The sequence below is a fragment of the Podarcis pityusensis genome (assembly GCF_964106645.2).
Source record: "Podarcis pityusensis genome assembly, chromosome: 6".
Lineage (NCBI taxonomy): Eukaryota > Metazoa > Chordata > Lepidosauria > Squamata > Lacertidae > Podarcis > Podarcis pityusensis.
In genome coordinates, this window is record NC_138030.1 from 74,515,505 (window position 1) to 74,541,449 (window position 25,945).

At 44.3% G+C, this 25,945-nt stretch overlaps 1 protein-coding gene across 7 annotated transcripts in view; it reads left to right on the plus strand.

Annotated features, from left to right (window-relative positions):
• The window catches only part of LOC308478756 (uncharacterized protein), an 87,912-nt gene that overhangs the window by 47,479 nt on the left and 14,488 nt on the right, over positions 1–25,945 (plus strand). The gene's annotated exons all lie outside the window — the stretch shown is intronic.

The window sequence follows — 25,945 nt, forward strand, 5'->3', positions numbered from 1 at the left end:
ATCTACATAAGGTATCATGGTGCACTATCTATTGAACCACCCTGTTACTAGTGGGGCCATCCTTTAAAATTGATACTGTTGAACAAGACATCTTTTTAGAGCTAGTACTTTTATTGCTGGGGGAAGACAAAAGATATTAACATTCTTGGCAGGAATTGTATGCCTTCCATCCACATTCATCCCCCCCCCAAAAAAAAATTGGCAGTAAGTGAAAACTTACAACCAAATTTCCTGCTCAAAATCCTGTTGTACAGATTGCCTAACCAGGGACACTGTGTCTTTAACATTTACAAACGGCTAATTTTAATCCTCTCAAACAGCCAGTTAAAAGCTTCTGCCTGATGCATAAAAATTAAGTTAACAGTAATTAATGTAACCAGCCTGGAACCGTCACAAACTCCTGCCAGCAAGTGCCTTTTGGTGCACTCCAGAGGCTGTGGTTTGCTTGACGGTGCCAGCAAACAGGTTGTGGATTGTAAACACTGTAATTAGTTAGTAAGTTTCTAAATCTCCACTTGCTAGGCTGGTGGTCTGAATTGTTGGAACAGTTGACCCCCTGAGAGGAGAGAAAAACAAAGGAAGGGAATTAGTGCAACTTTGCTTTGCCTTGCCAGCATATGCCACTGAGCCACTGTTTTACCTGGCAAATGTTGGTTTTTTTCCAGAAGCGGATGCTGCAGTCTTGCTACAAACACCTTCTGAGGAGGGCAGTCAAGCTAGTTTGTAGCAGCAAAACTGGAAAATCATATTGTGGCACCTTAAAAGCATCATTGTATTATGGCAGAAAGATTTTGTGGATTAGAGGCCACTTGGTCAGATCCAGTGGATTGCATATGATTAAATGGGCTCTCCTTCAGAAAGGTTCATGCCATAATAACACTGGTTAGTCTTTAAGGTGCCACAGGATTCTTCATTGATTTTGGACATGGGTGGCACTGTGGGTTAAACCATAGAGCCTACAGCTTGCTGATCAGAAGGTCAGGGGTTCAGATCCCTGCGATGGGGTGAGCTCCCATTGCTCGGTCCCAGCTCCTGCCAACCTAGCAGTTCAAAAGCACGTCAAAGTGCAAGTAGATAAATAGGTACCGCTCCAGCGGGAAGGTAAACGGCATTTCCGAACGCTGCTCTGGTTTGCCAGAAGTGGCTTAGTCATGCTGGCCACATGACCCGGAAGCTGTATGCCGGCTCCCTTGGCCAATAAAGCGAGATGAGCGCCGCAACCCCAGAGTCGGCCACGACTGGACCTAATGGTCAGGGGTCCCTTTACCTTTTTAAGGATGCCAGCTGCAGTTTTATTCATTCACAGGAAGACAGTTGCTCAATGCAGGCGTGTGTGTGTGTGTGTGTGTGTGTGTGCACACATACACACTCACAAATGCATGCATTTATTTATACACACACATACACCACATGTATGTGCATTTATTCATTCACAAGAAGGCAGTTCATCAGACCACACATATACACATATACAGACACATATATTCCACATGGCTGCAAAGTCGAGAGGAATAATAATAATAATAATAAGCCGCCCATCTGACTGGGTTGCCCCAGCCGCTCTGGGTGGCTCCCAACAAAATATAAAAAATACAATAAAACACATCCTCTACTCTCTAACCCAAAGGAAAAATATATATTCCTGAAAGGCTGCACTCTCCCAGCAAGAAATTCTGTGATTTACCCTTTTTCTTTTTTTGTCATGAAGGCAAAAATGGAAAGGGAAGGAAAAACACACAAAAATCTTTCAATTTTCAAAGATGGAAATACTCTAAAGATGTGACTTCTCCTAGAGTTAGGTAAATAAACCTGCCTAAGATCGCACTGCATGCCACTCAGAGCCTTTGAGGGGTTGCTGGTAATGATCTAAATAATATGTAAAACATTTGCACTCCACCTTTTCAAAAAACGTCCAAGATGGGTAATGATTGCGGTAGGGTATCAAAAAATGTATGGTATCACAAATTAGGCTGTAATCATAACCCTACTAGCCTGGGAGTAAGCTGGATTGAATTCCGTAGAACTTCCTTCTGAGTAGGGATGGTTAGAAATATGCTGTAAAAGCTGCGTTGAAAGCCCAGAAGCAGTAGAATCAAACAGAAACTGAGAAGAAAAAGAGCCTCAAATGAAATAGCCAGAGACAACATCAGAGCAAAACATCACTAAAAATAAAATAAAATCCAGCATTGGAATAAACAAGGGAAAAAACCCACAAGCAGAAGAACAAACAAACAAATGCACATATCTGTGTTCGATACCAAGCAAAGGGTGGAACTTTGATCATGCTTTCAAGAAGAATGGAATTAAAGAGAAAACAACAGCTTCACAGTAAAGCCGAAAGACTTCAATGTAGGGCCATTAAAATGTGGAGCATATTGAGTGTAAAACTGAAGGCAGTGACACTATGACTTTCCCCATACAAACATCAGTTGAGTTATATTTATGTGTTTAGAGATACCGTCCATTCATAAAGCATGGGGCTTTGCATCCTAAGAGGACAGGTCTCTGCCCTAAGGAGCTTCCAGTCTAAAATTCAACACTGGGGGAAAACACAGAAGAAGGAAAAGGAAGTGGAGGCCAGCAGGTAAACAGAGAGAGAATGTGTTTCAGTTACACGCATCCAGCCTGAGGTCCTGACTACAAACTAAATTAATATTTTGATTGGCAATCATGCCATAGGTAACCATAGATGAATCTGTCAATTTTGGTAACCTTAACTTTGCCATTTTTCAAATCTTCAATCCAGTTCTCCACATTTCTGCAGCAATTCGCTTTAAAAAAACAACAACAACATATTTGTTGGCATTTTAATCCTAATAAACACAGTTTTATATGCAGTTTCAACCAAGTCGACTCAGAAGTAAGTGCAATTGCAGCCCGAGCAATTGACGAATCTGTTCTGCAATTCGCTTTCCATGCAAGTAAAGTTCAGCCGATTGGCGAGCTCAGGGAAAATGTCAGCAACAGGAAAAGGCATGTTCTGATGTGCGAACATCGACAGCCGCGAGCTTGCCTCGTCCAATTTCCACCACAACATCATACAATAAACCAATTACTGTTTGGAAATAGCTGCAGTTGTCCCAGGCTTAGGCGAGAGAAAGTTAGCTGGCGTGTTTGCAGCCCACTTTCAAATGCTGCAAATGGTCTTCGGTTCTCAAACATGTGCAAAAGTGTGTCAGGGCTCCTGCACCTGTGGAAGGTGTGTAGCAAAGGGGAAGTCAGCAGGTGCACCTTGCCGGACAAACCACATCTGCTAGTCATCTACACAACTAGTACAGGTGCATAAGTCCTGCCAGGCTTGTATCTGGCCCTCCAGATTGAGCCCCATCCTTTGATTCTCAGCTATTCTACATCCTTAGGGACTGTGCTAAGTGGAGGGTGTGTTTGAAAGCAGAATAACCAGCTCTGCCCCAACTTCTTCAGAATAATTTGCAGACTAATCTGAATGAAAGGCCATGTGCAGAAAACTACAAGGTTAGAAGATGTGGAGGCCTTTCTGTGGTGCTAGTCACCTAAGCTTTATGCAGAGCAGACCTCTTGGATTTTATGGACATGACAAATTAGGTCCATTACTTTCAGTGAGTCTACTCTGAGTAAAATTTAGTTGACTACCACCTTCTTTTTTTAATTGCTCCACCAGCTCTAAACTGGTTTGGGGGGCTTTCAGTAGGCTGCTACTGTCAGAAAGGCCACCAAGGACTATCCTAAGCTTCCTCAGCCACCTACATTATAGAATCATAGAACTGTAGTGTTGGAAGGGACCCTGAGGATCATCTAGTCCAACCCCCTGCAATGCAGGAATAGGCAGCTGTCCCATACGGGGATCGAACTCCCAACCTTGTCATTATCAGCACCACTCTCTAACCAACTGAGCTATCCACACTGATGGCCTTCTGTGCCAAGTACATGTACGTATGCTTTCCACCATGAAAGGTGGTACTGCCTGCCTTTCAGTGGTATTGCCCTACCTTTGAAACACCTTCCTTAGAGACAGATGTGAAGGCCTTGCTTTTGCCCAGATTTCAGATAGTTTTTGGAATCATGCTCTTCCTTAGGTATTTTATTCTTACACAATTCATTAGGTTCTGTGTTTTTAGTGGGTTTAAATTGTGTTGGTATGTTGCGCGAATTTGTTTTCTTCATACTTCTTTCTCACACCTCCCTGAAACCCTTTGATGAAGGGCAGTGCCAGTTAAGGGATATTTTAAAGCAATGACATAGCTACCCAAACAGCAAAAAGCTGAAGGAGTGTCTCCACCCCCATTGTCCAGCCTGGACACTGAGGTCCAGCTCCAAGGGTCTTCTGGCAGTTCCCTCACTGTGAGAAGTGAAGTTACAGGGAACCAGGCAGAGGGCCTTCTTGGGAGTGGCACCCGCCCTGTGGTACACCGTCCCATCAGATGTCAAGGAAATGAGTAACTATGTAACCTTTAGAAGACATCTGAAGGCAGCCCTGTATAGGAAAACTTTTTAATGTGTAATGTTTTATTATGTTTTTATATACGTTGGAAGCCACCCAGAGTGGCTGCGGTAACCCAGTCAGATAGGTGGGGAATAATAATAATAATAATAATAATAATAATAGCCTTATAGATGAGGCCATCATAGAGCATCAGTGGTAGAGCATGTGCTTTGCATGCAGAAGCTTCCAGATTCAATCCTCAGCATCTCAGCATCTCCAGGTGGGGATCAGAGGGTCACCTGTCTGAAACCCTGAGGAGTTGCTGCCAGCTCAGTGTAGGTAATACTGAGCTGGAGGGACCAATAGTCTGACTCAATAAAATATTGTGTCCTTGGTTCTCATGGCACCTGCAGCAGCACAACAGGCAACAGGAAGCAGAAAGAAACATTGCTACGGTTTCCAGCAAACACCAGCAGAAGACACCCATTCTGATGTTTATACCAGGCTCTGACCTAGTGTTATTCCAGGCCTTTGGAAACATCTAGATGACAACTTCCTGTATCCAGTGTAGTGCTATGCAAATGTTCCATCAGCACAAGGATTTCTGCTTGCACAACAGAACATTCCCCTTCTCTCCTCCTTCTGCCAACCTGTACATCTGTTCTAGGGGTTCTCCCAACCATCTGGAGCAGATTTGGGGATGGGCCCAGGCACAGAAGGTGGCGGCAGGGAAGAGGAGGTCCCATGGCACAAGCAGAGATCCTTGTGCTGACAGGACGTGTTTGTTGAATGCTGCCCTGACTCCCGGTGCTTCCATTTGGTAAATTTCAGACAACCAGTATGGGGAAGGATTGGGAGAGCAAACTTCAAGTGCAAGCACTAGTGAGCCCACAGAATTCTGGGTGCAGACGCCATCCTTGAGCAAGCACCCCGTACGTTGCATACACATAAGCTCTTGCCAATGGGATCAGAGCCTTGCAAAAAGCATTATCATTGATCGTACGCACAGAGCCTAGTCATAGTTTGTAATGCGTGTAAGCCCCTTTCAACTGCATGCTGTATGTGAAAAAAAGGTAAGAGCAAAGCCAGCAGGTGTGATCCCACTCTTCCCACGAACATTCAGTCTGCTCCAATCATAGGAGCCAACTCCTAGGGGCTGAGGGGGCTTCTCACCCCCAATAAAATATTTTGGGCGGCTGCCCCCCAAAGTTGATGGGCATTGCCATTCAAATGGTGTGCATGCATCACAACATGTGATCGATTAAACCGGGCAGGGCTTACCTGCCCCCCTAATATTTTATTCTCCAATAGAACATCTGCACAGGCCTTTAGATATCTAATTCCTAGTGCAAGTGTCCTTTGTTGTATCCCCAGGTCAGCATGGCATAATGTAAACAACAGTCCCCTTTAGCTGTAGCGTTGATTGCCTAAATGTTTTTCAAGCCCATAAGGCTGTTAGAACTAATTGATATCATTTAAAACACACACACACACACCCTGGGTCTAAAGCTCTTTGTTGCTTGTTGTAAACCAAATGTTGCCAATTTTTAAAATTACTTATTAAAAGGTAGTCTACAGTCAGACACTATAACCCTCCCCAGTTCATGCCAAGTAGATGGTTGCATTGAGTCCAGGCTGATAAGCATATAGACAAATCTGGGCATAATGTATTTGGTCCTGTAGTGTTGACCAATGCTCTGTAGCTGCATCATTTCCTCAACAGCAAACTCAGGTGGTGAATGTCAACAGGACTGGAGCTGAAGTGGGTGGGAGCACTGAGGATCAAGAGAAAAACATCAGCATGCTCGGGAGGATCCTGACGACTGTGGAAGTACAAAAATGTTGGTCAGGGCAAAAAAATTCAAAAGATCCCAATGAGGACTGAACTGTTGGGATACTGTCAGGGAGACGGAGGCATCAGGCAGGCTCCCAGTCGTCTCCGGACGATCACCGGTCTCCCGTGGAACAGCATCAGTCAATTAGTGACACGAGCCTCAGAGACATTCCAAGACTCATGCACACCCTTTCAGCAGAGTCTCCACAACGAAAGGATGCAGACAGGAGAGCCTATTTACAGCTTTATTCAACGTAGATCAGAACAAAGGAAAAACATGGCTGCTTGCCTCCATTTCCAGGAAAACAGCCAGAATACAAAAGCTATATACAAACGGAAGTTCCCAGCAAGAAGCTGGAAGTAAACAGGCATGTGATACACAACAATCATGCCTGACCCTTTTAAGGTGGAACGGAAGTATTTCCTAACATGAACATGCTGAGTAGTCATTGAATATTAGGGCATGGCTGGCTGAACAGAAGCATCCCCCCCCCCAGAAATCAGGATAGGCTGCAAAATTTTGCTGCAGATCCCACTTGTCATACTATATTAGGGAACCTGTGGGCTTCCCACAGGCATCTAGGTGGCCACTGTGAGAACAGGATGCTGGACCATTGCCCTGATTCAGCAAAGCAATTCTTATCTTCTTAAGTAATCAGGCTATCAAAAGATGCTATTGAATATGATGTGCAGGTCAGTGCCTAAGAACTCTTGTTGTCGATGTAGTGTGGGGGGGTGCAGGATGAGACAATGTCAGTCATGTATAGATGCATTTAATAATTATAAAAAGAAGCAAGAGGTTGGTTTCGGAAACAAGTGGATCAACCTCTCGACAAGAGCGAAGCCAAAATGGTGCCACTGAGAAACGAAAGGGAGATACCTGGTTGTTGGGGTAAACCCCATGGTATGCAGGAGTGCAAAACAACAATAAAAAGGTGATTTTGAAAAGCCAAAACACCCTAATGAGAACTGAGCCTTCTCCTTGACTTCCAGGAGCTATGGTATTTTAAGTCACACATCCAAGGTGGGGAAGTTATGGAGGGTGTGGAAATTGAATTAGCCTGCTTGACCCCTGACTGCTATGATATCCTGGAGGTGGACCTAGCTGCCTAAAACCTTGAACAAGAGCATTTCTCTGTGGCGCTGAGGATACACTGCAACATTTTGTTGCAGATCTCACGTCTTTCAGCCTCAGTTTGAAATGTACCAGGATTGTCAGTTGAGCAGAAGAAAAACAGCCTGGCTGGTTTTGCTGTCATTGCTAAGGCCATTTTATTTTGCTTTAAAATGAAGGGTGGGGATGTCAGTCATTTGCCATTCGCACGGGGCACCTTAGTAAGTCAGAGATCAGAGACCAGCTGGAGAGGATTCTGAGATCCTGTGCCTTTCTTCTTCCAGGTTAAGGGAGTGCACTGAGCATGCCTTGCCTGTCTGTTCTCAATAACAAAGAGCCTGAATTGCCTGTGGAGCTTTGTAAGGGGTTTATAGCAATTAACCATCATGTGCAGAAACAGAAATAATGTGATCCTTATAATATCTCTCTGAGGTAGATTATGCTGAGGGATGGTGACTTGCCCAAGGCCATCCAGTAAGCTTTGTGGCTGAGCTGGGACTCTGGACTGAAGCCACACCCAATTCTCTAGCTACCACATTATATTCCTACTGCATTTGTGGGGAGGGATAAGATAAGAGTCCATTTAGCCGACAACTGGCATAGGAAAGCACAGCCCAGGCAGAAGGAAACAGAACAGATCCTGCTTCCATAATCCACTTTAGTAGAAGCCCATTTGTCCTTTGTTGGATCGCCTGTGTATATAAAGCCAACCAGCTGGCACATCAGAATAAAATGAGCGTAGTAGGTAGGCACACAATTCTCCTTTCACTCTACATCCCTATCTGGGCTTGGTTTGATGTTCAAATGTTTTTGCTTTGTTTCATTTTTGCCAGAACTTAACATTATTGCCATGGAGTTTAATTTTCATGAACACCAGCAAGCAGGTCAATTAGGCCTTGGACACTGATCATTAATCACCTGGGCCTCGGAAGAATCGCCTACTCACCTGTATGGCCTGGGGTCAAGTTACTGTCTTCATCAGGCACATTTGTTATTGTCAGGGCTTCCTCTGGAATGTGGATTTCCCCCTTTCCTTTTTTTCTTTTGTGTGTGTATGTCATAGAATCATAGGACTGTAGAGTTGGAAGGGACCCCAAGGGTCATCTAGTCCATCCCCCTGCAATTCAGGAATCTCAAAACAAGCATCCACGGCAGATGGTCATCCAACCTCTGCTTAAAAACCTCCAAAGAAGGAGAGCCCACAACCTCCGGAGGGTGTGTGTTCGTGAGTGTGTGGCCTCTGAATTGTGGTAGGTTCCCCAGCCTTGATGCATGGGACCATCCTGTAAAGGCATGTACCAATCTGCACCAGGTACCCACTGGATCTGTATCAAACGTTCTTGGTCACGCCAATTATGTGATGCCTCTTCCCTAAACCCTTACACTTTTAAAAGAACAACTTGTATCAAATAAAGCAATAGCCAACAATCCATTAGAATACAGTGGTACCTCGGGTTAAGTACTTAATTCGTTCTGGAGGTCCGTACCTAACCTGAAACTGTTCTTAACCTGAAGCACCACTTTAGGTAATGGGGCCTCCTGCTGCCGCAGTGCCGCCGGAGCACGATTTCTCTTCTCATCCTGAAGCAAAGTTCTTAACCCGAGGTACTATTTCTGGGTTAGCAGAGTCTGTAAGCTGAAGCGTATGTAACCTGAAGCTTATGTAACCTGAGGTACCACTGTATAAGAGTAAACAGTGAAATTAAATATCAGCAAATAGTAATTAAACGATTTACACTTATCAATTACACTAAAGAATAATTAAACCAAAATCAATAAAAATAATGGCAAGTCAGAATGCATAAAATTCCATAAACCCTGGAAAACCACGTAAAAGGATCAAATTGAGAAACAAGGACTTATAAAATCATTTGTACAGCAAAGGATGCTGTTTCAGTTGCCCCTCTGTTTGTTTGCACCACTGGCATGAATGCTGCCTCTTCTGACCAGGCGCCCAGAGTAAGAACACATTTTTCCTCCGCTTTGGACTCTGGTCGGATCACATTGCGATCGTTCATCTCTGGATTTGTCCTCCTGAGTAGAGCAAGCCCAATTTTCTACTCAGGGATATTATCCCAGCTCTGGAGCTGTGTCAATTTAGCTTTCTGTGTCTGGACTGCCACCAGAACTGCTGCTGCAATTACCACCCCCTTCCTCCAAAAAAACCCCTCTAACAATTGCAGCAAAATTCTTTTGTCCCTGGCATGGCTCTGCCTGCTCCGAAATGGACAGTGAGCCCCTGGGGTCCTTCAGGGATATCACTGGCTTCCAATATTGATATAAATGCTGCTCTCCAGCTGGTATCCCCTTGGTTGGATTCCTTCCCAGTTAAATAGTAAATTGCAGCCGCAATGGTGTAGCCGGCATTACAGAACATGCCAAGCACAGGCAATAAAGAACCTCAAGAGCTAGTGGGTTTCTTCCTCTCTCTCTCCTTCTTCTCCCTTACAGATTGTCCTGTTCTGTAATAGCAAATTGGGTCGGGGGCCAAGAGAGCTTTAAAGCCATCTTTTCATCTCTTTCATTCGGGCCCAGCAGCTCAACTGCTGTGTGGCACACAGCTCAGATCAGCTCCAGCTGTATCTCTCTGGCAGGCTATTATGCTGGTCAATAACCAGGGGAACATCACCCTTTCTTACCTCCATATACAATCCTATTCCAAGACTTATTCAGGGGAAGGAGAACATCAGCCCCAGGGATGGTGCAAAACTGCTTGGCTCCTAAGAGCGTTTCATCTGTCACCGTGGAATACAGTCCTATCTGAATCAGCCCAGGTAGACCCCACAGATAAATAATCAGATTTTGACAATTTGCTGGCATTGTGCCACAAAGGGTGCCATTTTAGGAAATGGTTTGGGCCCAGGTTCAGAAACCCGAGGACAAATTCGTATTTTATCACATCTGTTACGATGGGCACAAGTGTGCATAAATCACAATGTCCCCTTTTAAAACACCAGTTATTATCAGATTGATCAATTGATAGAAAAACATCCCTGCCCCATCCTGCTCCCTCGGCTCAACTTCCAAGGCAATATACATTGCCATTAAAATCAACACGCACGAAAACCCAAACAAAAATGCAACGCCTCAGAACAAATAAGTCAACAACAGTAAAACGGCAGCAGTGGACACCGAAAGGAAAGTAAAAGAAGCAGGTGGCAATATAATGAAATGCATTGCTTCTGCAGTCTCAGTGTCGTTGTCCCCTCTTTGCAAATGGGGCCCTAGGCCGAAGGAACAATGGGCAGCTAGTGAGACAGTGCCATGGGTGCCAATCACAAAATGGCTGCTGACGTATGTGGGGGATGCATCTTATACCTTGGGATGATGAAGAGACAGATCAGTCTGTTTACAGTCGGACTCAGTTTTGCATGTGCTTCTCTAGAAGTTCCATTTAGGCATTAAGCTGTGGCTCTCCCCCCCCCCTCTTTTTTTTTAAAGTATGTAAGAGAATCCATATATAAAAGCATAGTTGCAACTGGATTTTATCTATCTATCATCCATCTATCTATCATCTATCTATCTATCATCTATCTATCATCTATCTATCCATCCATCCATCCAGTGCTTTTTTTTCTGGGGAGACACAGGGGGACGCATACCCCTAAACATCTTTGATCTATCTATCTGTCTATCTATCTATATGTCACCTATCTATCTATCATCTATGCACACATTTCTAAATGTATATTATCCTAAAATATGCTTTTGGGAATTTTTGTGGGGGGGTTGAGCCAATAACTGTATCACAAAATTTGGAGAGGGGGGATTGCAAAATCTAAAGGAGCAGTGCTACTTTTCTAGGAAAAAGAGGTGCCGGAACTCACAATGAACGCCTTCCTGTATCAGTATCAAACTTTATTTCGGTCACAGACCAGCATAAGATAACACATACTGATAAAATGAACACATAAGACTTAAAAGAGGTAAGGGATAAAAACTAGTAACTAAATCTGATTATATCTTACATACTTAAAAAGATAGAAACAAGGACAAAACAGTTAAAAGTAAAGACTCTCCTCCTGCAAGAGAGGGGAGTGGTTGTGGTCGGGAGCCGGACTCCGCCTCAAGCAGGGGGCGTTAGCCCCCTGCCTCCCACTCACCTGGCTGGCCTTCGCCCACGGGCAGGCACCCAACCAGGTGCCTGCAAGGGGGCATGTTTAGCAGCCCAAATTGCTGCGGCACCAGCCTTCCGGCCTCACTTTTCGTCGTCCCGTCGCGAGTCACCCACCCTCCACTCCCTTAGAGCTCAGGGTCTCAGTTTTCTTTGGCCTTGCTATGGATCTTAGGTTGGTAGCCCTGGTTGTCCGGGGGGCCTGATAGGAATTTTTCCATTTGGCATTAGGCTTTTTGGTTTTTTCGCCTACCTCGTAGCAATCGTCACAACTTTCATGGTATTGGTGGGTAGGTTAGGCATTGGAATAATGTGTTGTGGTGTGTCGAAGGGCTAGGTGTGGCCATCACCTATGCCTTCAATTTTTGGGTATTCCGTTAAAGGAATCTGGTGGTCGTGTATTCTGTCCGATGCCTGCTTGGCAGGAGGCCATGGCACGACCCTCGGTGACATCAGGGGAGAGCCTATAGTTGGATTAGCATCAACAGGCTCCACCTACTGGTGAATAAACCCCCCTGTTTTAGACTCACCCCTCTCTGAGGGGGTGGAGTCAGCTGACGTAATCCAATGCCTAAGCCAATACCTTTTCACTTGCTGTAATCAATAAAGTTGTGGCCTTTTCTTGCCCATTAACCTTATATCACGTGTCCTCGTGTTTTCATTCCACTACGCGGGGATCGGGTCCTCGAACCACAACTATAAGGGAGGGAGTGTGAAGGAGCACAGCTCTTACATTTTGGGCCTAGTTTGTGGCGCAAAACATCCTTCGATGAATATCCATCATGACAGCGCAAAATCTAGCAAATGAGTATGTAACATCTAGGTTTTCATCTGGAAGTAGCAGGGAGATATAAAGTTGTTCTGTGCGACCTGGGATTTTTTGTAGTTTAGGTAAGATGAACCTAGCTCATATAGCTGTGTAGTCTTGGCAGTGAAAAAAAGACGTGTTCTGTTGTTTCCAGTTGCCCAAAGCCACAGGGGCATTTTCTCTCCTTGTATGGTTCCTCGTATGCCTTCCTTGTTCTCTTAGAACAGCAATGGAGCCCACCTGGGAGGTGCCAGAACTAAGTTCCAGCAAGTTCCAGCTGGAAAAAAGGCCCTGCAAAGGAGAATAAAGGTTCTCTCTACCTGGAATGCCTCTGTAAAGACTGAACCTTTCAGTGCTGCCACAAGGCTGTTGCTCTGAGCCCCACAGCTCTTGTTGAACAACAGCTCTTGTCAGCCTCAGCCAGCATGGTCAAGGATGATGGCAGCTGTAGTAAAGCAACACTTGAAGGCCACCATGTTTGCTGTCCTGCTCTAAAATGTGTTCTAGAGTGCCCAGCGTATTTCATCCAACTGCTGCTGTACTCTTTTGTTATCCTTCGTTCCTGCACTTTATTAATATTCTCAGCGGCTGAGCATAACTGTTGCCCCCATTCCAGGTCCCAAATTGCCACAATGTTTAATCCACAAGGCTTATGGGACATAGGTGTCATTCTCCTGCAGATCCTTCTGCTCCCATATACCTGACCTTGCTAACAATCCGTAAGTGACTGGCTTAATTTTTGCTATTGAATTAAAAAAAAAAATTCCTTAGGACACTTCAATAGTTCTTTAATTTTATGCCATCAATTTATAAATGAATCAACTTATTTCGGTCACTAACCACAGTGGGGAATTTATATACAGTGGTACCTCGGGTTACATACACTTCAGGTTACATACGCTTCAGGTTACACACTCCGCTAACTCAGAAATGGTGCTTCAGGTTAAGAACTTTGCTTCAGGATGAGAACAGAAATTGTGCTCCGGTGGCGCGGCAGCAGCAGGAGGCCCCATTAGCTAAAGTGGTGCTTCAGGTTAAGAACAGTTTCAGGTTAAGTACGGACCTCCGGAACAAATTAAGTACTTAACCTGAGGTACCACTGTACCGTAACACCATAGGTTCTCTAAAGCACAACTTTGCAACTGGTTAGAACTTTGGTGGCCCAAGAAATTTTGCTTCCTGAGGCAAAGCAGCGAATGCTATCCCTCCCCTTCCAGTTCAGGTGCATCAATAGTAATGGTAAAAGGCAAGGCGAGTTATTTTAGTAGCTCAGGTAAGCAAATCCCACATATTACTCCGTAACAATAAAGGTTGTTCTATTCCTCCATAACAATAAAGGTGCAATAAGAATAAATTAAATAACGAGCAATTTGGCAGACAGTCATAGCTCAGTACCCAACACAAAGTTAGACCATTTGGTCCACCTAGCTCAGTATTGGAGATACTCAGGAGATGACAGGGATTAGACCTGAGACTTTCTCATTTACACACACACACACACACACACACACACACACACACACTTTTATTGAATTTTTCAAATATTTTCACAATAACTGTCAAATCAAAAAATTACATTATTTCACACATTGACTTCCTGCCCTTCCCTCCATAATGTTTTTACTCAAAGCTTTTCTACTGCATTATATTTTTATTTATTACAAAAAGTTTCTCTATTGCAATTACTTTGTCATTTTTCTTCTGTTGCTTTTATCCATATCCTGCCTGTGATTTCATTTTGCTGTAATGCTTTTTCAAACAGTCCATGAAAAATCCTCCATTCTTCTACAAAAAGTTCATCATTTTGATCTCTTAATTTCGCTGTCAGCTTTGCCATTTCCCCCTAGTCCATTACTTTCAAAAGCCATCCCTCCTTTGTTAGAACCTTCTATTTTTTCCCCATTTCTGTGCATATAATATTCTAGCTGCTGTTGTCACATATATAAATAAATTAGGCGTCTTCTTTGGAACCCCTGTCCCTATTATACATATAAAGGAATCTGGGACTTTCTACATGCAAAACCTGTTATCTACCAGTGATCACTGATATGGCCCTTCCATTGGAACTCAGTGAGATGTTTCTAGATGGGGCTTTTCCCAGGTGAACATGCATAGGATTTCAGTGTTAAAGTTGGTTTTATTTCTTGCTTCACACATCCCAAAGCAATTTACAAGAAAAGTAATATACAAAACGACATCATAAAACATTCCCACCAAATTCAAGGCAGAAATACCCCAAATCACCTAAAGCACAGAACATTCACCCCACACCCAATGATTGCAGATCAGAAGGTCAGCGGTTCAGATCTGTTTGACGGGGTGAGCTCCCGTTGCTCTGTCCTAGTTCCTGCCAACCTAGCAGTTTGAAAGCACACCAGTGCAAGTAGATAAATAGGTAACACTGCGGTGGGAAGGTAAACGGTATTTCTGTGCATTCTGGCACTTGTGGTTAGAGGACCCGATCCCCGCATAGTGGAATGAAAACACACGGACACGTGATATAAGGTTAATGGGCAAGAAAAGGCCACAACTTTATTGATTACAGCAAGTGAAAAGGTATTGGCTTAGGCATTGGATTACGTCAGTTGACTCCACCCACTCAGAGAGGGTCTAGAAAGGGGGGTTTATTCACCAGTAGGTGGAGCCTGTTGATGCTAATCCAACTATAAGCTCTCCCCTGATGTCACTGAGGGTCGTGCCATGGCCTCCCGCCACACAGGCATTGGACAGAATACACGAAAATGTGGGTGACTCGCGACGGGACGACGAAGAGTGAGGCCGCGTGGCTGGCGCGGCAGCAATTTTATGCTGCTGTCCACGCCCCTTCAAAGGCACCTGGTTGGGTGCCTGCCCGTGGGGCATGGTGCGCCAGCCAGGTGAGTGGGAGCCAGGGGGCTAACGCCCCCTGCTTGAGGCGGAGACCGGCTCCCGCCCACAACCACTCCCCTCTTTTGCAGGAGGAGAGTCTTTGTCACAGTCCTCCATGCACCACAAGCAGTTTAGTTATGCTGGCCACATGACCCAGAAAGCTGTCTGCGGACAAACGGCGGCTCCCTCAGCCTGAAAAAGGAGATGAGCTCTGCAACCCCATAGTCGCCTTTGACTGGACGTAACCATCCAGGAGTCCTTTACCTTTACCTTTTACCTAGAACAAACACCAGAAACAGTCACTAAAAGTTGGATCATTGATACTGTCCAAATGCCCCTGAAAATAAAAATGTTTTTTCCTGGTGCCAAAAAGATGCAGAGTCCCTTTCTAAACATGATTAACTTGGCAGTAAGCCCTACTGAATTCACTAGGACTTGTGTCTTAGTAAGCATGCTGAGGAGTGCTGCCTTAATTATGTTTGGCTATATCTGAAGTATCTCTGTTGATTTTAGTACAAGCCCCAAGATGTATATCAATAGCTTATTTACAGATTTAACCAATTGTGCCTACGGTGGTAGAATGAGTGATGGGGCTGGGTGCGCACATGGCGATAAGGAGGGTTTTGGTAGAGTTGCTCAGATTGTGGCTTCCGTCCAAGCTGTTACTGAAATAGTAATGATTCAGGAGAGTGGAAATAATGATACAAATGCAGCTCTTAAATCGTACCAAATTGCATCTCCTCTAGTGCCTTAAATTAAAATTACTGCTGGGGGAAAAGAGAGAGAGTGAAATGATTAGTATAGCTTTCTGTTGTTATATAGCTGAGTTGTATAGAGCTCCTTCTTCTGCAACCACAACAACAGGCCTATCTCCAGCAGGGTAACACTTGTGCTGGGAAAGACACCTTTGTTTTGTCACAGATTCCCAAAGTGCCAGGGTGAGCTATCCTGGAAAATGGGAGCAAATTCTGCCTGGATTCCCATCATCTGATGGTGCAAACAGAATGTCTCAAATGTTGTCCAATATTTATTTTGGAGCTACTCTATTCTAAAACGAGCAGAAAAAATCAGAACTGAATTCAGGGAGGTTATGACCCTCTTCAGGGGTGGGGAACATTTTTCAACCTCGAGGGCCTCATTCCTTTGTGGGCAACCCTTCTGGGGGCCGCATAGAAGTGATGGGTGGGGCAAGAAGCAATACTGGACAGAGCAACATAGGTAACCTTTGTACAGTAGGCTCACATGCCACAGGTACAGTAGGCTCACATTTCCACATGTGCATCTCTCTCCATCGTCTATCCAGGCAAGTAAGAGAGGCCTCATCAGAGCTCAAAAAAACACTCCAGCTAGGTCAGAATACTCAAGGATGACATGGGGAAGGGTCCTTGAGGGGCATGGTTTGGGGAAGAGTCCTGAGCAGGGACAAATCTACTATGAAACTAATAAAGTTGAAGCTTCAAGACCCCTAATCCCGAAGGGCCCCAGAAGTGACTATAGTCCACATTGCTTAAAATGTTTGGGTCTAGTAGACCCAATTTGGGTTGTGCAACACAAATCAAATTTTTTGTTGTTGTTGCATGTATTTCAACAATCCCAAAGTTAGCATCAGTAGCACAGAAGTTGTAAACGTGTGATGATCTGTCATGGAACAAGGGCTTTTTTCTCAGCTAGAACTCTCTTCTAAGCAATTGAGGGAAGTGTTCATGTTTAGTTCCAGCACCATTTTTTCTAGAAAGATAGCACTGCGTGGAACAACCCCACTGAAGAAGATAACAGTGGTTACCCAGACCTCGTTGCTGGTTGCAAAGGGGCCCCATAACAGTTCAAGCTTGAGGGCCCCTAAAATGTAGGCCTCCTACTGGTCCTGAGGGCCCCATTCAGCTCACAGACCAGACGTTCCCCGCCTCCGGACTCCAGTTAAAACAAACAAACAAATAAACCACATGTGCCGTGACGATGCTGTTATGGTACAGGTTTTTCTTCCCCTGTAAGCAATACCTAATAAAGTGCAGCTGAAACAGGAAACCTTTGCCGCAGGGTGATATGATCTCACACGTTTCCATGGCAACGAGCCCCAAGTTCCTGCCCAAGGCATGGAGACCCTTCAGGAGCCCTAAAAAAGGAAATATGGATTCCATGTCCAATTAAGTGTGCCGTGCTTAGGAAAACAGCCCTGTTGTTTTATGAAACATTATCGTTTGTGTCAAGCTGTAAGAGCTGCTTCTCGCATCACCGTTTTTAGGGTGGACCCCTGAGAGGTTTTAGCTTCTCTTGGAGAAGAAGGATGTAGTGGCACTAGGGGCAGAGCTTTATCTGTAGCGTTATGAGCTATGTTCCTGAAGGAAGCCCATCAGGCCACCTCATTGCTTAGCACCAGGCAAGTCATTAAAATCTGTTTAGTTGTCCCAGGCACTTTAATTGGAGCTTTTTCACAGGGTAGTGCTGCTGCTTTATCTCATTTGCTGCTGCTGTCTGTTGACTTTAGTTTTCTTTCAGTGACTCCATGATTTGCCCACAGCTCACCTTATTGACTTCATTATTTGGGAAGCACTGAATAATAATAATAATAATAATAATAATAATAATAATTTATTATTTGTACCCTGCCCATCTGGCTGGGTTTCCCTAGCCACTCTGGGCAGCTTCCAACAAAGACCAAAAATACACTAAAATGTCACACATTAAAAACTTCCCTGAAGAGGGCTGCCTTCAGATGTCTTCTGAATGTTATGTAGTTGTTTATCTCTTTGGCATCTGATAGGAGGGCATTCCACAGGGCAGGTGCCACTACCAAGAAGGCCCTCTGCCTGGTTCCCTGTAGCTTTGCTTCTCACAATGAGGGAACTGCCAGAAGGCCCTGGGCGCTGGACTTCAGCATCTGGGCTGAACAGTGGGGGTGGAGATGCTCCTTCAGGTATACTGGGCCGAGCCCGTTTAGGCATATCCTCCAACATTTCTCCGATCATAATGGGGACATCCCATTCTATAATGTTAGTTTTACTATTTATACCCCACACATCTTACCGGGTTGCCCAGCTACTCTGGACGGCTTCCAACATATATAAAAACCTAATGAAACATTAAACATAAAAAACCTTTCCTATACAGGATTGCCTTCAGACAGTTCTGGAGTCGAATAACTCTATACCCTCCAACATTTCTCCATTGAAAAAAGGGACATCCTAAGGAAAAGCGGCACATTCCGGGATCAAATCAGAGACTGGGACATTTTCTCTAAATCAGGGACATCCCTGGAATATAGGAACATTTAAAGGGTCTGGGCTGAATACAAATTCGATGGGATTTAAGTGGTTTTGAATGTTGCCACAGTGCAATGAAGGCTGCAAAGGATTAAGAGGGCAACAGTTGTTTACATCTAGGGCTTTTGCCATCTTTTACCTTTCCAGAGGTTGAAACAAAATAAAAAAAAAATCCTTCCAGTAGCACCTTAGAGACCAGCTAAGTTTGTTATTGGTATGAGCTTTCGTGTGCATGCACACTGCTTTGAATAGCTCAATGACAGGCAAAAATCAAATAGACACCCTTTTGGAAGCTGCAACGGTGGAACTTCTACCTGACTTTCAGGGCCTCTGTCTGGAAAAAAAGAGATGCCACTCCCTATCAGTATACAGAAGGCCGTTATAATCCCACTTGCCATAATATACTATTGGTGCAAGGGCTTTGGTTAAATAACTTGCAGGCCTCACCTAGGTCTACTATTCTCAGCCACTGTCAATTTTAGTGGGAGTTCAGAAGTTTATTGCTGGATTCAACCTACTACGATCATGCGTAGTAAAAGTTCATGTTGAAAAATAGTATTGAGGTAACTCCAGAGCTAGAGAACGCAGACTCAGATGTGGAGTGGGAAACTTGTACAGTGGTACCTCGGGTTACAGACACTTCAGGTTACAGATGCTTCAGGTTACAGACGCTTCAGGTTACAGACTCCACTAACCCAGAAATAGTACCTCGGGTTAAGAACTTTGCTTCAGGACGAGAACAGAAATTGTGCTCCGACGACGCAGTGGCAACGGGAGGCCCCATTAGCTAAAGTGGTACCTCAGGTTAAGAACAGTTTCAGGTTAAGAATGGACCTCCAGAACAAATTAAGTTCTTTTTTTTTTTTAAATGATATTTATTAAAGTTTCAAAAAATACAAAAAATACAGAATACAGAAAAAAGAGTAAAGTTTTTAAAATATAACAAAAAAGTAAAGAATAAAAAAGAAACATACAAAATAAAACAGTTAAAAAGACATTGATTTTCCAAACCTATCTTCCCTACACTTATTTCCCCGGACCTCCTCATACCTCCCTTTTTTGTATTCCAGTTCAGTTTGTTAGTTCAGCAAATCCTTACCATTAAACTTTTACCCAATTGTAAACCTTTTTTCATATCTCTTAAAGCATTACAGCTAAAAACCTCTTCGTTTCTATCCAACATCCTTCTAAGATTCCTTAATTTTACAATATTTCTGTAAATAGTCTTTAAATTTCTTCCAGTCTTCTTTCACCGACTCTTCTCCCTGGTCTCGGATTCTGCTGAAACAAATTAAGTTCTTAACCTGAGGTACCACTGTAATGAAATTAGGACTTCATCAGTCATAAGAAAGGACCACCTGGCACAACCAAGGGCAAGTCAGGCTGCTTACAATTTTCCCATCAAATGGTGGGAATGTTTATGAAAAAGTGGCTACAAATATGAGCTGTAGTTCAAGATATGGACCAATGTATGCCCCAATTTCTCCACATTTTTCTCTCTTAGCTACCCACTCCATCCCATGGTAGCCTCACTTTCATTTCATTTAATGCCTCATCTATCAAGGAGGCACGAATCTGACCATTATTTTGCTTCCTCTTTTTTCCAATCTTCAGTTCAATTCACCACATTTCTGCACTGGTTTGCAATTAAAGGAAACAAACAAGTCCTTGTGGAAGTTCATCAGCATTTAGCGTGCATTTCTCCTAATACATGCAATTTTGCCACACACACACACACACACACACACACAGGTTTATATATATGCACTATATATATAGGTTTCTATATATAATATGCATTGTTGTACACTTTTTTGTTAGACAATTGCATCTCAACATGTGGAGAAGTGCACGTTTTGAATGGCAACGGCATGCTAGTTCCTGCATTGTTCCAAAAAGCGCAGATTAGGAAGGTTTGCCTTAAACTGAAAACTGAACAGAATTTTCTCCCCCATCCCTGTTATCTAGAACGTGTTTGTTTGGGGTTTTTTGCAAGCCAATTGGTGTGATGAGTACTGATCTCACAAAGGCACTGATATCCAAGACAGTGTTTCAGGACTTTCCTCAAAGGTTACCGATTCCCCAAATATGCTGAATTACCTTGCAGTCTCTTTCCCTTTTCAGATACAAACTTTCCCTGTGTTGGCAAAGTGGGTCCTGGGAGAAGGCAAATGGACAGACAGACAGACAGATGTGTTGTGAAACATGCCTATTTAACAAATACTCTCTCTTTTTTTAAGGCAACTTAGTTTAATCAGTTGCCTTGCTTCCCTGTATCTTGAAATCTATGAATGACAATGGAAGTGCATGCAGCAGGAAGGTTTCCCAATTTATTTTCATTGATTGAGAAAGCCACAAGCAATGCTGTTTGCCTCCATTTCAGAGGGGCAAATGGCAAGTTACACACAACCCTGACACCATTCTTCTCTGGCCTTTGTACAACTTGGAGAAGTGGTGGCTCAAAGTGGGAAAGTAATATGGGGAGGGAAAGGGAGTTCTTAATCCTCTCCCTGCCCACAATTTCTCAGCCCCAAATGATTCAACGTACATTTTGATCCATGAAGGAAGAAGCATGGCGTAGAGAAAGTACGGGTGTGGAATGGGTTAAGTACCTCCTTTGCCATTTCTCCACTCAAAATCCCCCCCCCCCCGGGTGATTTTCCTGAAAAGAAAAAAGGAGTTTCTCTTGCACACATTTATGCTTAGCATTTAGTTAGCCCCAAAGCAGGCTCCTTGTCCAGCTCTGAGATTAATCATCTCCATGTCATCAAACGTAATGCATGAAGTGGCCCTCAAAATCATGTTGCGAAAATATAATTCAAGCTTCCAATATTCCAGCTAGTAACTGATGTGAAAGAAGTGAAGTGTCCCCCCCCCCCGAGCAGAAAAGATTTATCATTAGTATGACATGTTAACATTTGAAGATGAAGTGCTTCTGTTTCATAAGAGGTGGGAATTTGAATTTGGGAGGTGGGGAACAGAATCCCATCATTTTTTTAATTGTAGCAGGTCACCAGCCTGATGGGGCTAATCATTTCATTAAAGGTAAAAGCACAAACCTCGGTACATGGGCGTTTGTGCGACGGAAACAAAAGAAACCTAGAACATGCTAAAATTGTTTATTGGCGTGCATCACTTTCCCTGGGATTTGAGCAGTGACTTACTAATTCAGAGTACCTTTCTGATAACATTCAAAATTCATGACAATGAAAAAGAAAAAGGAAAAGAATCACTTGGAGCATTTCCAGCTGTAAATAGAAATATTAACGTTTGCCTAATGAACAAAGACTTTCTTCTTTGCCTTCAGTGTTAGGGGAAGGGTCATGGCTCACTGGTGAGGCCACTGCTTTGCTTCCTGAAGCAGAGGCAACAAATGGCACCCCTCACATTCCCATCAAGGTGCAAGTCATTTTGAAAGATGAAGCAAGGAAATCCCACAAGCGCATCTCTTCCTCCATAGCGCGAAACATGGAGGGCCATAGCTCAGTGGCCATAGCTCAGAGCTTCTCAGCAGTGGTGGTGCGGCACTGCTTGCCCATCACCAGCATCACTGCAGATTACCAGGGTGGGGGGTCAGCATGGTGTAGAGGCACCGCTGGGAGCACTGGATTGGCTCCACCAGAGCGTTTGCACCATGCCAACCTCCCCACTGCCTCACTCCTCCTCTTCTCCTCCCTGGTAATCTGTAGCAACACCAGTGGTGGGAGCTCAGGTAAGCATTGCTCAGCCGCTGACCACCACTGCTGCTTTGCATGTGGAAGGTTCCAGAATTCCTGGTACCTCCAGACAGATCTTAGAAGGCCTCTTGCCTGAAAACCCTGGAGAACGTCTAGTGATCAGTGCAGCCAATACTGAGCTGGAATGACTAAGGTAGTCCTTCCTGTGTGAAATTTAGCCTCTGGAAGTTTAAGCAGATTTGGCATTGCCATACAGCAAAGAAGAAGAAGAGGAGGAGGAGGAGGAGTTTGGATTTGATATCCTGTTTTATCACTACCCGAAGGAGTCTCAAAGCAGCTAACATTCTCCTTTCCCTTCCTCCCCCACAACAAACACTCTGTGAGGTGAGTGAGGCTGAGAGACTTCAGAGAAGTGTGACTGGCCCAAGGTCACCCAGCAGCTGCATGTGGAGGAGCAGAGATGTGAACCCAGTTCCCCAGATTACGAGTCTACCGCTCTTAACCACTACACCACACTGGCTCTCAGTGGCACAACCTGCTTCTGGGAGCACTGTGTGAGGAAACGGAGAGGTGATGGCAGGAATTGAGGTCTCAATGGTGAAGCAGAACTGTTTACAGTGTTTCCTGTTTCCTCATCAGGGAAGTGCCATTTGAGGTCCCCTTCAGATTAACATTGAGCTGGCATTGCCTTTAAAAATGCAACAGAAGACTAGGTTGCATCAAGTGTGACTAGGAAGGGGAAATAAATACAATTCAGTTTGCATTTTAATAGGAGCATTGTTAATTTGCACTTTCTAATATAGCACATAGACCAAATTCCAGCCATCCGTCAAGATTTGCACTGCTCTGAATGTTGCTGTCAGGGAACTGTCATCAGTGCCGGAGGGAGAGAGCAAAATCCAGAGGGATTCCGGAGAGCGTCCAGGGAGTGGGAGAGGCAGCCCATCTTCTGGGGAAGAGAATCCGTGTAGCACCAGTGGAGAAGGGGGGCAGATGGGGGAAGCGGCGAGGCGGTCCCATGACTCCTTGCCGGGGACCAGCGGGGAGAGTAGAGGTCCTCCACAGCCTACGCCCTCCTTGCACAGAAGGCTTTCGCGCAGAGAGAGTAGGAGGAGACTAGGCGTCAAAGAGCTTCTTTGCTGGAAGAAGTTTAAGAAATGCCCACTGATGGATTCTGCCAGCGATTGAAACAGCCACGGGCGAGTGGCTGTCCGGACAGGAAAGGTTCACTCAGGCAACCCAGCCAGGTGTTTGCACCAGCTTACGCACGAGCAACCCCTAGAACCACTACAGTTGCAAAGCAGTTCTCTGTCCAAAGGTTGTGCACACACAAAATGCACATATTAGGGGGAAATGAGAACAAATGTGTTATTAGTAGCTTTAAAATGTGTGTATTGGGAGAAATAGGTGCTAACATGCCGGTCAATTTTTGTGAGGATTTTTAAAACAAATTCAAAGCGGTGCAAAAATGTGGTGAACCAATTTTAAGATTGGAAATATGAGAAACTGAGTGAAACTGAAACAGACAGAGTTGTTCATCCCCAGGTATGGCTTTCCCTTTTACAATGCTAGGAGAAGCCAAAGCTGGTACCTTCAGCTTGCTTTTGGGAGAAGGCTGTGTGTATCTCAATAGCAGAGCACCTGCTTGGCATGCAAAAGGTTGCGAATGTCCCCTGTCTGAAACTCTGGAGAGATGCCACCAGTTAGACAACACTGAGCTAGTTTGGCCAAGAGTTTGACTTTCTATGCTCAAATGCTTCCTGTGTTCCTCTGTTCCAAAACTTGGGAGAGTCACAAGTGGCTCAGCTGGGCTCTGGGGTACATGTTATGATATATTTTGTCCATTTCTGCTGTGTTCTAAGCACATCACAGGACCATAAGCCCTGAGAAGAAAGGGAGGCATCGATATCTTTTGTGATGAAAGGCAGGACATAGAAATGAAAAATGAAAATTACAAGGGCTGTAACCTCATGGGTAGGGCCAATGCTTTGCATGCAAAAGGTCTCATGTTTGATCCCAGGTAAGGCTATTGCCAGGTAAAATGGGGGAAGACTCCTGCCAGCTTCCTACATTCCAATGTAAAAATAAAAGTGACAGTATGATTGGTAGAACCTCACATCAGGAGCATCTTGCGACTGAAGGTCAGTTTGGAATCTGTAGAGAAGGGAAGCCAGTCAGAAGAGAGGAACATGCTGCAAAAGGATGGAGACTGTGATATACTGATGAGCTCTCAGCCAAATTGGGATTTTGGCAGGCAGTTGCCTCTATGATAGTAACCTGTGCACAGCCAGGCTTGTGAGCCATCCAGTAGATTCTGAGGACGAATTGCTCGCCATATATCATGGCCTGCTTTACAACCTCTCTCATTTTTAGCGTTTCTACACAACTAGTTTGGGGAAAATGACAGGCAGTTTGTTGAGCTCCTGGTGGACTCCAGGACAGTGGTACCTCATGTTATGGATGGGATCCGTTCCGGAGGCCCAGCCGTAATGTGAAATGCCCGCAACTTGAAGTGCGTCTGCGCAGGCGCACGGTGCGATTTGGCACTTCTGCACAGGCGCAAGCGGCGAAACCCAGAAGTAACCTGTTCTGGTACTTCCGGGTTGCCACAGGACGTAACGCGAAAAGACGCAACATGAAGCGGACACAACACAAGGTATGACTGCACATAGCTACTAGGCTTTGTTTGGCTTTGTGGGCCACAAGTCATGCAATTTTGCTCCTGCAACTCGGATGCAGTTGCTGTGTGTGCTGAAAAAATGCCTCACCACCACTGCTATCCACGTAGGTCGTCGAAAAGGGCAAGCCATTGTGGCAGGACCCAAAGTGAGACCTCTGATCATAAACCCAGCAAAAGCAGGAGATCACCTTAGCAGGAACATTTGATGCAGTGACTTGCAGGAGGCAATGATGGAAGGAGATCTGTGATTGAGAGGTACATCTCACACTGCATTTTGCTTCCTGCTTCACTTGAAAGCCTCAGTTCATCAATTCTGAATAATAGCCATCAGTGGCTATTGAGATCTGTGTTCACATTTAGACTGTGACTCTTCAGTTGTGAGAACAGAATAACGATATGACGCATTTTTGTGATTAAACAGGAATTGTTTATTCATTATAGATTCTGGATTTTGCCCCCTGTTGGGCAAAATATTACAATTGCAATATTAAAGATATGCATTTCTTTCACATTTCCTTCCTAGTTACAATGTGCCCTTAGCCTGCATTCATAAAAAGGTGGTGCAGAAAGTAGATATTGATTACCATTCATTACCTTATACAAAAGAGACCCCAGACAACTAATTATGAATATATAAGAAATGAATACGATAAGTGCATAAAATTTTAAGACAGCACTAAAAAGTGACAATACACTGAGGTTTTTTTAAAAAATGTATTTCTCCCACGACAACATCCGTATAATCCCCAGAAAAACTGACCAGTTAAAATAGCCAATGAAAAGGTGCTCTCCAAAGCAACAGAAAAAGTACAGCAATCAAATGCCTGGGAGAGGGAGGAAAGTCTTCAGCAGATGCAAAAAGGATGAAAATGTAGGTGCCAGGTGAGTTTCCTTGGAGAGGGTGTTCCATAAACAGGGGGCCACCACAGAAAAGACTCTCTGTGATGGCACTTTGAAGGAGGTCTTCCAATGATGAGTTCAGGCTCCATGTAGGCTGATATGGAAATATGTGTTCCATAAGGAACTGGGGTCCAGAGCCATGGAAGGTTTCATAGGTTAAAACTAGCACTGTAGATTAGGCACAGAAATGTACTGTAAGCCCATGCCTAACATCAACAAGATGGGAAGCCTTTAAAGCAGTATGACGAACCTATGGCCCTTCCATTGTTGTTGGACTCCAGCTTCTTT